General features: G+C 45.0%; 1 long non-coding RNA gene across 11 annotated transcripts in view; it reads left to right on the top strand.

The window, feature by feature from the left end:
- The window catches only part of LOC132325480 (uncharacterized), a 226,091-nt gene that overhangs the window by 63,144 nt on the left and 148,169 nt on the right, over positions 1–14,778 (top strand). For 10 of the 11 annotated variants that reach the window (XR_009485958.1, XR_009485961.1, XR_009485957.1 and 7 more), the window contains exon 2: positions 13,605–13,731. The exons of the other annotated variant lie outside the window; for it this stretch is intronic. This is a non-coding gene — a long non-coding RNA (uncharacterized LOC132325480). The remainder of the gene's footprint in view (positions 1–13,604; positions 13,732–14,778) is intronic. 11 annotated transcript variants of the gene reach the window in all.

The following is a 14,778-nucleotide window of genomic DNA, read 5'->3' as shown; positions in this document are numbered from 1 at the left end:
TACTTCTGGGCTGCCTTTGCAGCTTTAATTGCAGTTTGGGCACGGCAGCACTGGGATGTGGGTGCTAGGTCAGCAAACATAAATCCCATGGTTGTTCAGGCTTGGACCACAGTTCTATGGCACTGCAGGAAATGGAGGTTCAGCAGGCTGAAGAACACGGGAAATAAAGCGAGCGCAGCACCGACCCGTGTGCCGCAGCCACTGCTCAGGGAAAGGAGCAGCATTGAGAGCAGGCACCACTGGGGATACACCAGCTTCCCCCCTGTGATTTATATGGGGTTTACAGCGGGGTGGGGCCAAATAGGGCCGGTAGGAAGCAGCTCATAGAGCTATGTGGGATTAGTGAGGAGTAGACAGAGGCAGCGCAGAACCGGGCAGGGGACCTGCTCGTGGGACGGCTCAGCCACAGAGGCAGCTGGCACTGGAGTGCTGATAAGGAGGAGAAACAGATGGCCACGCAAGCCCTTACACATGCCTTCCTGGTAGGCCTGCTGAAGGCTGGTCCACATCCCTTATTCCCCAAACAAAAATACAGCTTCTCCTTTCCCTTGTTTGAAGATTTCATGTGGCTCATTAAAGTTTGCTGCCATAAACATGGTCTGGCAGTCTTAGCCCAGTTCATTGCTGCTGCTTGTGAATGACAGAGGATCAGTCTCATTTATGCCTCTACCGTGCTGTTGTGACCCGGATACAAAGCCCTTTCTTTAGTGCTGCAAGTCTGAAAAGTTAAAGAAAATCGGGAAAAATGATAAAGAAGGAGAGATAGCAATTATGTAAAATATCCAAAAACCAGTTCCAGAACTGGCCTTGATACCAAGGGAAGCATGCAGCAACTCCTAGGTGTGCAGAAGGTAACATGACACACTGCTAAGGGGGATTTGTTTAAGCTGTGTTCCATATCACAGAGATAAGAGGGGTGTGATGGCATGTGCCAGTTGCTGTGGAAGCCTCTTGGCTGTATGGCAGAGGGCAGAAGGTGAGCAGAACCCAGGTAGTGGCTAGGTACTGGAGGCAAAGCTCCAGCATTTGGTATCCTCTCCCTACAGTAGTTCGTTGCTTGCAGGCTTGTGTTATGCAGCTCTGTCTATTCTCCATTACTACAGAGCCACCATGGGGATGAGGTTTGGAAAAAGCACAGAATGTTTCTAGTAGTGCAGATGTTTTCAATGAATTCACCCTTCAGAACTGAAAGCGAAGGAGGCCTGGAAGGGGAAGAGTGTTTGTAGTGAAAAATATTCGGCTCATCCATATGTAGACCCAATGTGAGCCTGGAAGACACTGAGTGCTCCCTGTGAAGTGACAAGTGCCCTCAGTCTTCACTAAAGTTTTGCTGAAGGCAGTGGGTATGTCTGCATAGCAGTGGCAGCAATGACTGCTTTTTGGCTGGGTAAATTAGCCTTTGTGGCTGCGCTTCGGCTCCTGCAGTATGCACGCTTCAGTATCTCTTTTAGAGGCTTGTCTGATGAAAAGGGAAAACATTCAGCATCTTGCCAGATCAGGGCCTGGATTTTGAAATGTTTTTGTAGGTTAAAATGAGAATGCATATGCATGGGCTTGTTTTCAGGCGAGCTGAGCACTTGTAGCTTACAGAGTTGGGTGTAAATTTTAGATGTTCTGAGTCTCAGAACATTTTTTCTCCTGACACTATCCTTATTGCCCTTACCTCCACCTCCTCTGCTGGTATATAGTATTTTAGCTGTGTAACTGTACTATTTAAAGCATTTATGATACCATTTGTTTGGGAAACAGTATAAATCTGCTCTATCCCATTTAGGAGTCTGCACTGCTATTCAGCAATGTAAACCCCTGAGTGACTTCCATGTAAAATCAATCAACAATAGTGAAATCTAGTGGAAAGGCTGTGAATGCCACTCAAAATAAGGCTCCCTTTCCTCCACGATGGCCTTGTCTCAGCCAGTGAACCGGAATCTGGCCTGTTTCACTCACCATGAAACATCTGGGTAAAAATTTACTCTGTTAGCATCCTACAAAAAAAGGTGGCATGATCCAATCCCCACAACTTTCCCATTTTAGAGAAGTGATAGAGATGGAAAATTTGTGTGAGGACCCTTGTCACTGTAGTATCTCAAATGGTAACCTAATTCTGGGGAGTATCATCAATTGTAATCTTATGTGAACAGGCTTTCAAGCATTACAATATTTCTGGAAATATTTAAAAAGGTGCCAATGTTTATACAAAAAGGTGGGTACAGCTTTAGGTCTATATATCTGCACTTTTGATGCCCTCCCTCCTTATCCCCACATCTGTTTCCAAGAATGTCATACCTGGAAAGAATCATTTCAAATTAATTCAATTTGTTTCAAAGCAGCCTAAGCTTCATCCCTCACAGGGGCCATTCAATCATATTACTGCTCCTGTGAAACTCCTAATGGGACACAAAACAAGTAGAAGTAGATTCAGGTGATCTCACATATTAAACATACTAATTACATCTGGCAGCAAAATGACTTTGTGAATTTCCTTTAATCCTGTTTTTAAATTAGGCCATATGTATTTTGGCTGTAGATTTCACATGCTCTCTTTCTATGAACTTCCTTTTAACCATGTCCTGTGGCCACTTCATATCCAATTTTTGAAAATCAGTCTTAGGTGATAACCAGATCATTACATATGAAGTGTCTAATTCTGCTTTCAAATCAACCTGTTCCTTTGAAAATCCTAGTGAATATCTCACACAAGAGGTTTAAAGCTGAACTGATCTGATTGTCCCTGTTAAAAAACCCAAAAGTGCTGACTCTCTGTGTTTTATGGGAAGTGTTTCCTAGAGGAAAACTAGCTTTAGCAAGATGGGGATTCTTGCTTTAAATCAGCAGTAGTTTTCACTTTGCTACTTTATAGCTTTGCCTGTGGGGAATATGGTCTTATTTATGCTGACTAAAAAGACTAACAAGGGGACATACTGATTAACAAGGGCTTCTTCCTGAAGTCCTCTACTGTACAGTCTTGGTATTTAACCCACCCTGTAGAAAGTTTGGTTTGCAGTTCAAGGAAGTCAGTGTTATTAGCCTAAATGTTACCAGTCAGTATCTACTTGAATAAATAATCAGCCCTGATGGGTGCACTCCTCTGTTGCGCACATTTTAACCTCACAAAGCCAAAGCTCCTCGTGGCATCCAGGATATATGGTGGTACCTGAATGGACTCTTTTAGGGGATGGGAGGAAATTCTCTGTTACTTCTGGGGCCCAGACACTTTCATGTCTCATGCTCCCTGTAGTACACTACACTTTTTATCTATTTCAGGTGGGGCGTGGGGGTGTGGGTGTGACAGTGAAAATATTCACAGTGTTTACAGGCCATTCTGGGAGAACATCTATTTATATGATTTTGGAGGGACTGAACTTGGTGAGCTAGGTGGCCCTGCTCCTCCTCATTTTATGCTGCACTCTCCTGACTGCACCAGTGACATAAATATGCAATAAATAATCCAATCTATAGTAGTGCTGCTTTCACATAATAACGATGGCAGCAAAATTCTTTCCTGGAGCCAGCCATTTAGTGGGTGAAATCTGTTATAACTCTGTCAAATTACACAGGGCTCCATCAGTTCACTGCAGCAGCAGATTGGGCCACTTTTGTTCCATCAAGGATTAGTGGATGGGAAATTTACCTAGCTGTACAAACAGGCACAACAGTGCTGACCCAGAGAACATGGTATCATGGACTCACCAGAGCTCCTGCTCTGCTAGGATGACAACCTGGTCTGCTGAAGTGAGTTTGTGTCAGCACAGTTCTCTTGATCTCCGTGCACTCAGAGACTCCTCCACTGGGCAGTAGTGTTGGAGAGCAAGGGAAAGCTGCCAGTGATAGGTTTGTGGGTGTGTAGATGTGCACATAGTGCAGAGAAAAGTGGCACTGTTGAATAAACGTCCTATCTGCAGAGGTGTGAGGTAGTCACATTACTCAGAAGTGTGCTGAAATGATTGATGCTAAAAATGTTATACCACTGTACTTCACACAGTGCAGATTAAAGGAAAGCCAAGTCAGGGCATATTAAATTTTATTGAGAGTGGGTTTTGCAACTTTTTAAGAGGCCATGTGCCATGCTTCCTTTTTTAGGATCCAACTACCAAAATTAAAACCAGTAAATCTTTCTAAAAATAATCTGAGAAAAACTTTCCCCTGTGTGAAAATGAAGCATGTTAATGTCCTTGTGTGCCTTAATTTTCCATAAAAATATTGCCTTGTTGGAAGGCACAGTCTCTTCCCCTTGCATGATACCAAACTCCATGTATCACCTCTTCACCTTGTTGCTGATGGTGTAAAACTGGATGCGACCACTCCTGGTGTTCAATGCAGTAACATTCCCAGGGATGCAAGGATGCTTTCCACTAATGGAGGCAGAAGACCCTGACTGCAACAGACTGCCTGAAGAAGTGAACAGGATTTGGACCACTAGATTTGGGGAAGATGTAGTTGTGGGAAGATGAAGGATTTAAAAGTCAATCAGATACAAATGTATTGCATGGGTTTTAATGAGGAATATGTGCTTTGTGGGCATAGCTGTATGCATACTCACTGTTTGCATTCAGTGAGCAAAGACACATGTGAAAGGTGTTTGCATAACATGAATGGGAAGTAGGTAGGTTGTTCTTTCTCACAGTCATTCTCTTTCTGCTTTTATATATATATATATATATATATATATATATATATATATATATATATATAAAATTTACATTTATTGCAAAATATTATGTACTCAGACTGCAGCATGTGTTAGGCTCACTATTTCACTATTGTATGTTGAATTCTTGGGGAGAGATGGAGAGGCAGTAAAATTAAGCAAGATCCCTGGGAAGTGATCATTTCCAGTCAAAGGGGCATGTAGTTTGCATGAGCAATAAGGAGAAAGATTATCTTCTTGATTCTGGAGAATTTCTTCTGTGTGTACTTGGAGGCAGAAACAGTAGTGCTATTCAGATATTTTAAGACTGTGCCTTTGTGTCTTTTTCTACATTTAGAAAGTGCCCTGCCCAATTTGTGCAACTCTAGTTTAAACAGAAGAAGTGACCATTTCTGCAGGACTGTGTCTGTTTTGTAGGGCCAGGTAGAGATGAGTTTGGAGGGAAGCTCCTTTACTGCTGCTAGCTAGAACCAAAATGTGAAGACATGGGTGAAAAGGGCAACCCTGTGTGAACTCAAATAGCTTTCCAATCTCTTAAAATTGCTCAGCCTAGATAAAATTGTGGGATGTGAACTGCAAGTGCAGGCGGGAAGCTTAATGCTTTCTGGAAAAAGTAATGAGTGAAGGCTGCAGCAAAAACCAGAACAGCCCTTCCTCCCCTCAGCCCACTCTGCCCAAATGAGCACTTTCTCTGCATCTATTTGCAGTAATAAATAATCTTCATCTAAAACATCTCTTGTTACAGCCTTTATTGTATTGGCTAAGTGCGTAACAACCCAGTGCTGTACTAATAGTTCTGTGCTGATAAAAACCCAGTGAAGTGAAAGACAGAAAATATTTTTTTAAAAATGCATTCTGAAATGCTTTCTTGCAGTGCTAAAAGCAGTTTACAGGAGATGTTGAAAACTAAGTGCAAGGTGTAGACACCATGTGTTTACTTTTTAAGACTGGGGTAACACCTAGGAAAATCTTTGCTTTTGAAATGTGTTTAAACTGAGGACCAAACAAACTGCTGTGTACTCATGCAAGTTCCAGTGGAGCAAAAGGGGCTGGACATGTTTCCACCAGGAGTTGGTGCAATCACAAGCAAACCTTGATGTGCTTTTCTGGGGTCAGTGGGATGTGCTATGAACTGCTCTAGAAGCTAGAGCCAGGCCCTCACAGTAGCCAGGGCTTCTCAGGGAACTCTTTTAGTTCATCTGTGCTACTTCTGCCCGTTTCAAAAACTGTGGCCAATTAGCTGTAAAAACAGATGTGCCTGTGATATTTCTCTTCCTCTAAAGGTTACAGGCCAGATTGCTCTTGGTGCTTGCATGGCAAAAAGGCAGGAGGTGGGGAAGAGGGGAAAGAGCAAGAAACCTTTGCTGGTGTATTTGCATACCTACTGAGACACAAATATGGAGGAATGAAGAGGAATCAGGTTCTTTTGTCAGTAACAGCCCTCAAATCAGGGAGGACAGGGGGAGGGCTGGGGGAATGGAAGGGTGTTCTTTTCTCCACAGCATCTCTGTACCCCTCAGCCTAAGATAGTCAGGCACACAATAGCAATGCAGTTCCTCAGTTTTCACTTCATCCCACTCCCTCAGGCACAGGTAGTTTTGGGAGTTAACCTGAGCATTGAGAAGCAAGTCACCCCATCTCTCTTCGAGTAGAAGACATCAGCTGGCACAGTCCAGGAGGTGTGTGAGAAGGGCTCTTTGTGCTGGTTGTAGAGGGAGCTGAGGAAATGTGCACCTCCGAGGTGCGGACGCCACTGCTGGCTGCATGAAGTCCACCTCGGGTAGGCTGGGGTGCTCCCTGCAGTGCTCCCTGCAGTGCTCCCTGCAGTGCTCCCTGCGCTGCTGTGCCTCCCACGGCCGGCTGGACACTCTCCTTGGGCTGCAGCGTGATGTGGACATCACAGGCTTGCACTGGGGCATCTGTCCGAGGCTGCCTGGGCTGCTCCCTGCTGAGCCCGGGGTAGTTCAGCTGCCTCTTCGGGAGAGCCGCCTGCTTGACGCCTCAGAGCCCTCTGCCAATTCCTCCCCTGTCACCACCTCTTTTACTCCGTGTGTGGCATCAGAGCAGCCAGCAGGATGTAACTATAGACTCAGAGTATTTAGGGCTGTCGCTGCTGACCAGCACTACAGTAGGTTGACTCACAAAGGACAAGCAATTCTCTTGTTTTTTTCCTGTGCAATTTTTGGGCTTAAGCTTATGTAGTGGACAGGGAGTGCTGCTTAACTAGAAAAGCTGCTGTAAGAGAAAGTTTCTTCCTTTTATTTTGTGGTGGGGGGAAAAAGTTTGTTCTCTTGCGTGAAATATGATGGGAATATGCAGGGAGCACTGCAGGGAGCACCCCAGCCTACCCGAGGTGGACTTCATGCTGCCAGGGCTGGTGGGACATGGCAGTGGTGTGAGGCAATGTGTGCGAGGAGACAGCCTTGGGCACTTCTGTGCTGTGAGGGCTGGTGAAACTTTGGATCCCCTCCTGACTGCAGATCTTCACAGCAGCATTCCTTGTGTGACAAGCCTTTTTCACATTTCCCCATTCAGCTGATTGTGGGTGCTGTGCTATTTTAAACCCACATGGAAGTATGTTTTTAGGACCATCTGCTACCGGCCCTAACCCAGATGATACAGTTAGAGCCTGCCCACAGCATCCTCCCCTCCTTCAGACAGTTCCAGGAACAAGCAGTGAGTCAGTCCCGCAGCTGAACTCATATTTAGCTAACCCTGATATCCTGCCTATCGGAGAGAAATGCACAACGGCCTTCCCAGGTGCAAAGCCCCGTTGTTCCCATTATTTAGAGAATGCATGGAATTAAAAAAAAAAAAAACAACCGCCAAAGCAAATGTCAGATCAGTTAGTGCGTCAGTTCCTTTTGTTCTGAAGGGTGAGAAGGATGAAATGATCAGTCCCCACACAGCAGAGCTTGCCCATCTTGCCTTTGCTTGCAGGCTGAAGGGCAGTTTCTGCCCCTGGCTGACGGGCGGGCTCGTAGCCCTCCCCTCGCCCCTCGCTGCGGCGGCGCTGCCTCGGCGGCGGCTCTCCCTCGTGCTGGAACATCCCTGCACAGCTGGAGCGCAGTTAATTCTTCCTGCGGGCAGCGGGGTGAGCGGAGGCGTCTCCTAGAGCTGTCTAAAGGCCAGTGTTGCCTGTCAGGGTCCTGCTTTCTCTCACTGAGCAACTGTTGTTAAACACACAACAGTTGTGTGGGTCTGGATGTGGCTCTTTCCCTTTACCTTAGGAGTTTCATAAGCCTGAAATAAGGTTTCAGCCAGTGGATCATCTGAAAAAGCCTCCCAGAGAGCAGCATGACTAAGAACCAGCGTTTATAAACCATTACTTGATGTATTTCAAACTCCTGCTCTTTGATCCCTTTATGATCCAGCAGCCGCTTTCTGGCTGTTTGGCAAAACCAGCAAAACATGCCCTGCTCTGTCATCACATTTCTCCTGGATCCCCTCAGCATGTGCACTGTTTCCCACCCAGCAGGTTAATGACCCATAATTACCGTCATCATATAATGAATAAAGTTCAGTATCTCCACAGCAGATAGACCAGCACTCGGCCTGGGCACAGCCTTCAATGTTAAATGATACCTGAGGCCGTGTCCTGCTCCTGCTGAAGTGGAAGTAAATCTCCCACCCCGCCTCCGCACAGCCACTGGCTTCCCAAATCTGCAGCACAGAGGAAAACCCTCCCTGACGCTGCCTGAAGCATTACCTGTAAAATGAGTATGAAACATGAAAGTTGTTTTATTTAGGCTATGCAGTGTTTGTGCCCTCCCGTGTAAACTCGGATTAGCCCTGGCTCTGAGGAACTTTCGCTGGTATCCTGTTTCAATCAATGCTGATTTAAATAAGCATTGTGAACCTAATTATTTAGTACTGCTCACATGATGCTGCATTTGCGATGGTACCCTTGAGACAGGCAGGCTTTATCCTGCTCAACAGAAACATCCGCAGCTGTACCACACTCTGCTTCAGGCTCCTCGGAGTTACTTCATCGTTGCCTGACAGCTGTGTCCCTGACCATTATCTGGTGGCCACATACTTCAATAGGGACTGTATGTACTGTATGCACTAGACTACGGTGTGACATGACAACTTGGCTTCCTCTCCCAGAGTATATCTTCTGCTACTCTTCAGCATCCTACAGTTTATCTGTGGTCAGCTTTCTTACCCATTTCCTGCCAGCTGCTACTGGTCTTTTAGTCAGCTCCGCCAGGCACACAGGCAATGGTGAGCTTGCTGAGCCTTGTGCTGCATTATTTCTTGGATGGAGGCTCTGCAAACGCTGCTCTGGAGTTTTGTAAAGAGGATTTCTTAATATGTAATGTCATGGGAATTGAAGAATGCCACTCTTAAGAAATACACCTTGTATTTATCAGTTTTATCTCTGTTCTAGCATTGTTGGAGCATTACAGCTGAGGCTTTGAAAGCATAGTATTGTTCCTAGCAAAAATTAGAACTAATTTCATCAGTCCACAAGCCCAGAATTTGGTATTTTTCTTACTTCCTTTGCTAAGTTGTCCCACAGAGATGTTAAAGCAGCTGAGGGCACAAGTCCCTGCTCTGAATCCAGAATTTGATGTTTTAAAGGAACATAATTCCTCTGCCTAAGCCTTTTGGAAAATGGCTTGCTATCCAAGCTGGGACTGAGTTGATGGCACTTTGGTCCTGTACTGACCTCAGTTTGGAGGTGTCCCCCTAGCCACAGCAGGGTGCAGCAGTTGTGGAGGATCACTCTTCATGGACGTGTCCCTTGCTTCTCTTGCTCCTATCAGGGCAGATTTAGGTTTACTTTTGAGGCTGTGTTGGGAAGCACCTGTTCTGAGGGAACCAAGTCACTGGAGCTTAGGGCTATTAACTGAGGGTTTGTTCTCCACCCTTCCGCCCTGACTTCCCCTGTGTGGCAGCTCCCTTCCCTGGAGCACCCGAGTGAGCCCCAAACAAGATGAATATTCAGCAAAGCAGAAATTGGCTTTGGTGGAGAGACTAGTGCTCCAGCCTATCAAAAAAGAATGGCTTTGAAACAGCAAAAGGAGAAGAGCTCAAAGACTTGTCCAAATAATTTCTTTCTTTTTTTTTTTTTTTCAAAAGAAAATATAGCTTTAAACCTTTATGAGGTTTATGAGTCAGCATATCCTTATACTGGGGTATGGGACAGTGTGGGAGTTCCTGAGATTTCTTGTTTGCATTTTGCTAAGCTCAGATGCGCACCATTGGTAGCAGGTTCTGTAAGATTAAGCACAGGGAGGGCATGGATAAAGCTGAGTCTATGTCCCTTTCAGCCATGCAGCCTAATTGCATACCTGGAAACAGGAGTGCTTGGGCCAAAGGCAGATCACATGGAAAATCAAGGGGAAGAAGAAATTTGGCTCACACAATGGAATTCACTGCTGAACTTCTGAGAGACTGAATGCTCATAAGTGTCTCAAATGAGAAGAAGGCACTTCTGCAAAGTGGTAGGAAGGATTGTGTCCATCCTTTCCCATTCAACATTCATTCTGACACCTAATGATGATAGCTGGGGGTGAGGAGGGTGTTATTTTTCTGAAACACTTTTTGAAGGAGCCTGACAATCTCAGCAATACGTTGAGGATTCCTGGAGAGGTTTGTCTCACTATCCTAGAGCCAGCAAATGTGAACACTCTGGGTTCAATGTCCAGCACCGTTGCTGTCTTCTCTCCTGGTAAATTTTGTAGACATACCTAGGAGTAACCCAGTCCAGCTGAGCACCACAGAGAGCTAAGATGGAAATTACCCATGAGGACTTTCTGTTCCTGCTGCAGGGCTCCTGCCACGTATTGAGTTGTAGATTTTAAGGCACTGGTGTGTTGATGCATTGGCTTTTTAAAACTCAGATGTCAATGAATCCACTAAACCCCACGATGCACATCTGCCAATATAACTATTTTTCTCTCCATCATTTACTATTCCAGCAATTTTGAAATGAGATCTATCTTTTAATAGCAACATTTTTTCATTTTCTTCAAATAATTGCTAAGGATAGTGAGCAGCACTGGGCTAAGAGGTTTCTGGGGGATCCCATTAAGCATCTTCTGAAGATGGGAATGATTCAGTTAGGATTGCCTTTGGCTCACTTTTGGCTCACCAGCTTTTAATCGATTTAATAAGAGGTACATTAATTCTGGATAATGCTAATTATTTTAATCAGAATGCCATGTGGGACTGAGTTAAATGCCTCACAGATGTTGAAACCCATGACATAGACGCAGCTATCTTTATCAGCTAAACTGGTAATTTCACTAAAAAGCACCAGTGAGCTCATTTGACAAGACTTTTCCATGAAGTCATGCTGATGACTATTAATTACACTGCAATCTTTTAAACCTTTTTCAACTCTGACCCACAAGTGCCCATCTGAGTGGGATGAAGATGCAAGGCAAATGAGACATGGAGGCAGAGGGCACTTGCTGAGTTGTGTCATCTCCAGGCCAGGAGCTACACTGGGTAGCATCAGTCATGTAAAGACTGTTCTCTCACTAATCCTTCACATCAATCTGCTTGACTTGTGGATCAGTGTTAGGCTAATCAGCCTGTGGTTGCCCAGCCTACTTTTTGTACCCTCTGTAAATAGTAATGCCTCATGAGCTTTTTGCCAGTCTTCTGGAAGCTCTCCAGTGGTCCCAGATGAGTGAAAAATCAACACAAACATTTTGGAAAACTCTTCTGCACATTTCTTTAGTATGCTGAGGTGCAACTTACCAAGTGCTGCTGATTGAAAAATGTTCAGTTTTGATAGTGGCTGTTTAACTTTCCCCTAAGTAACTGATGGAATAGAAAGTGTTTCCTTATCACTAAGAGATAAGAATACATCATCCTACTAGTTTCCAAATACAAACCTGAAATATTTATTGAATATTTCTTCTTCTATGAATCATGACTGACAATTTTGAGATTCCTATCTAGCTGTGGAGCTATCCCATTGTTAGGATTTTGTTTGTTCCTGACAAATTTAAACTGTTCCTCTTTATTGTTCTTACTGGCTGCAGATTTGTGTGTTGGTGCCTTTAATTTCCTATGGTAATTTCCTCACTGCTGATATATGTACTCCCACACTGACAGATCCAGATGCAAGTCCAGTGTCCAAACTACCAAAGTTTTTATGAATGTGGGCTCCTGGTTTTGTCTTGACCCAATACAAATGAACAGCTATAAAGATTGGGTTAAGGTTTAATTTCTGAATTTCATATCCCTTCTCTCTGATTCCAGAAAAGCTGGCATGTTTCAAAGCCATCTTTTATTCAGTGGCTCTCAGTCTTTGAGAATCAAGATCAGAAAAAAATAATCCCATTTGTTTCATTCCTGTGAATCAGAAATGAACTGGTTTGGACTACGAGGAAAATATCTGGGTTATATTTTGAGTGGTGATTATGGACTTGGCTACAGATATAACTGGTGGATGGGGCTGGTTGTCTTCTGCCCCTCATGCAGGGCTCAAACCTGTTGCAGAGCTTGAGACTGCAAGGAGTAGGGAATTTCTGCAGGTAGGGAGGGAGTGCTTTGGTCCAGGCACTGCTGCAGTGTGTGTCCCTAAGGGCAGATGGACAATCACAGAGCAGTGGGGAGAAATGATCTCACTGCACCAGGGCCGAGGCTGTGCACGGCACCGCCCTGTCCTGCTGGGCAGTTGCTTGCAGCAGCACTCAGTCCTGGCCCTGGGGGCACGAGGGTAGGCAGCCCAAGTACTGCCCTGCTTTGAGTTTAGAAGTGGGTGGCAGTGGCCTCTGGAGACACTGGTGGGATGAGTGGGTCTTTCTCATTGGCTCCCTCCCAGCTGCTGGGGAGGTGTGAGACATTTTTCACCCTTCTTGTTGCTGTCTCTGACCTAGTGTGCTGCTGTCTGCTGCAGTTGTGCCCTGGGGGCTTAGAAAAGCCCCTCTGGGTAACAGCACATGAATTGTTATTTTTGATTGCAACTGGGTGACCATTTATTTACTCTTCAGCTGGGTAAAGTTATTTCGAAAGTTATGCAGCTGGAAGAATGCTGCAAGCCTGGCTTACAGCTCTCCTCTCTTTCCCAGTAATAGACTTTGATTTGCCGTAGTTCATTTCCCTCTGAAGTCTGCTTTTTGTAGATAACATAAAGCACTTGGCATAGTGGTTGATAACTGAATGTATGAAGCATGACATTTTCCTAGATACAGTATGCCACATGAACACTTGTCTTTTGTATCAGAACCCCTAAACAAGAGTTGACTGAGGGCAAATAGCTTGCTCAGGTCCTGTGGAGAGGCAGGGAGTGAGTCAGTGCTGAGGGGAGCGTGATGTGGTCACAGCTGCTTTGAGGAGGGCATGTGGCAAGAGAAGGCAAAGCCCAAGGGCAAATAATCCCTGTGAGCCAGCTGGTAGCAGGTGAGGCGACTCATGATGTGGATTAAAAAAAAAGGTATTTTGGAAACTTAATTTCCTCCTCACTTGTTTTTCTGTCCACTGATTAAAATACTGACATGTTTTTCTGTCTCTGGAGCATGGCAATCCGCCTCTCCTCCCACCTCTCCCAGACCAGTGAAAACCTGAGAAACTGCCATTAAGGACCAGGACACTCCTGCTGGGTTTAGACCTTGGCAGCCCTGTGGGGGTAGATGATGGTGCCCGTGCCCAGCCATCAAACAAAACAGTTAACCTCTTGGTTTCTGCCTCACCACCCACAAAAAGAAGCTAAAAATAGTAGGCAGTCTTACAGAGTTCTGGGAAAGAATTAAGTAAGAATAAAGCACTGGGCTGGGTGGCTGGAAAGCAGCTCTCTGTGCTGTAAGATGGAGCATAATGTATACCAGGGAATATGCAGAACTGTGTAGTATATTTTAAAAGTAATGAAGCTTCACACCTTCAGCTTTGCTATTAAAGCATTGCTGAGAGCTAGATTCACACTGCTGTGCTGCTGAGAGTTAGTAAGGATGTGTATGAACTGAGGGAAAATGACTGCCCTTCTCTTTCACAGTTCTCAAGGTTTACACCAGCTGCCTGCCTCCAGCCAACACAGGACTTACACAGGAAGGTAAAGGAGAGAGAAAGTGGTCATGTCATGAAAGACAGCTAGAAGAGTATGGGAAGTACACAGAGCTCTGGTGAGTTAAATTGAAGATACTTGGGGTTGAATTTTTGAGCCTCCTTTCCTAAACTGTGTATGCAAGCTGCAGGCAGGCAAGTGTAGGCCAGAGACAGCTCAAAGAAATGCTGACTTGCTCATGAAAATGCAGATTTTACAGTTGTGTGTGTAAGAACTTTTGCATAGCAAGTAAGAAGCTGTGAACTGCTTCCCTTGATGCAGACTGAGCTTCTTTGGTTCAGACTCAGTTGTAAGGGAAAGTAATCCAGTTACTGATTTTGAATGAGAATCAGGCATCTGTTTGGATCGAGTTTTTTGCACTCTGTTTCAGCCATACATTTATGAGCTATCCAGAGGCACAGGAACTGAAAGTGAAAAAAATATTTGTGGGATTCCACAGAGACGGAAGCAGCCACTGGTTTGCACGTGTGAATTTTGCCAGTGCATTTTGGTGGCTTACAATGAAAGCCTAGTGCTTGCTCATAATGAAAGTTAAACCTAAAACTGGTCATATCCAAATTCCCAATGCCCAGCAAACTGGAGTGTGAGAGCTTAAGGCAGAAGAGAGGGGCTGCACCAGGTAAAGATGCTGTATATTTATTTTAGTGCTTAGAGTTGATTAGAGTTGGCGGAAAATGATTAGCTGAAAGGGTTCTGAGTAAACCAATTTCAAATGTAATTATGAAGGGCTCAAGATTGTGTGAGTGTGTGTGTGTGTGTAATTATGTTTCTTGCCCATGTGCACTGCACTCAGTGATTTTGTTCTGCAGTGAGTGGAAGGGGGAGGAAAGGATGTGCAGGGGAATAGCTGCACAGGGAGCAGCTGCTGTCAAAAGGCAGCTTGTTCTGGGTTTCTCCTGTATTCTGGAGGTGCACTTTTAGCTGTGCTCAACCTAGCACTGAGCTGGGTATCAAACCCAGCGTAGCCATAGCAATGTGTAGCTGTGTTTCAGCTGCTCAGAATTGTGAACAAAGCTGGGCAGGTGATTGCAGTGAGCTCCTTGCTGCTCTCTTGGGATTCTCCTAGCCTGTGCCACAGGAAGCTTGTACAAACCAGCTCAGGGTT

This window comes from Haemorhous mexicanus, chromosome 3 (genome assembly GCF_027477595.1).
Source record: "Haemorhous mexicanus isolate bHaeMex1 chromosome 3, bHaeMex1.pri, whole genome shotgun sequence".
NCBI lineage: Eukaryota > Metazoa > Chordata > Aves > Passeriformes > Fringillidae > Haemorhous > Haemorhous mexicanus.
This window is presented reverse-complemented; position numbering and strand designations above follow the sequence as displayed.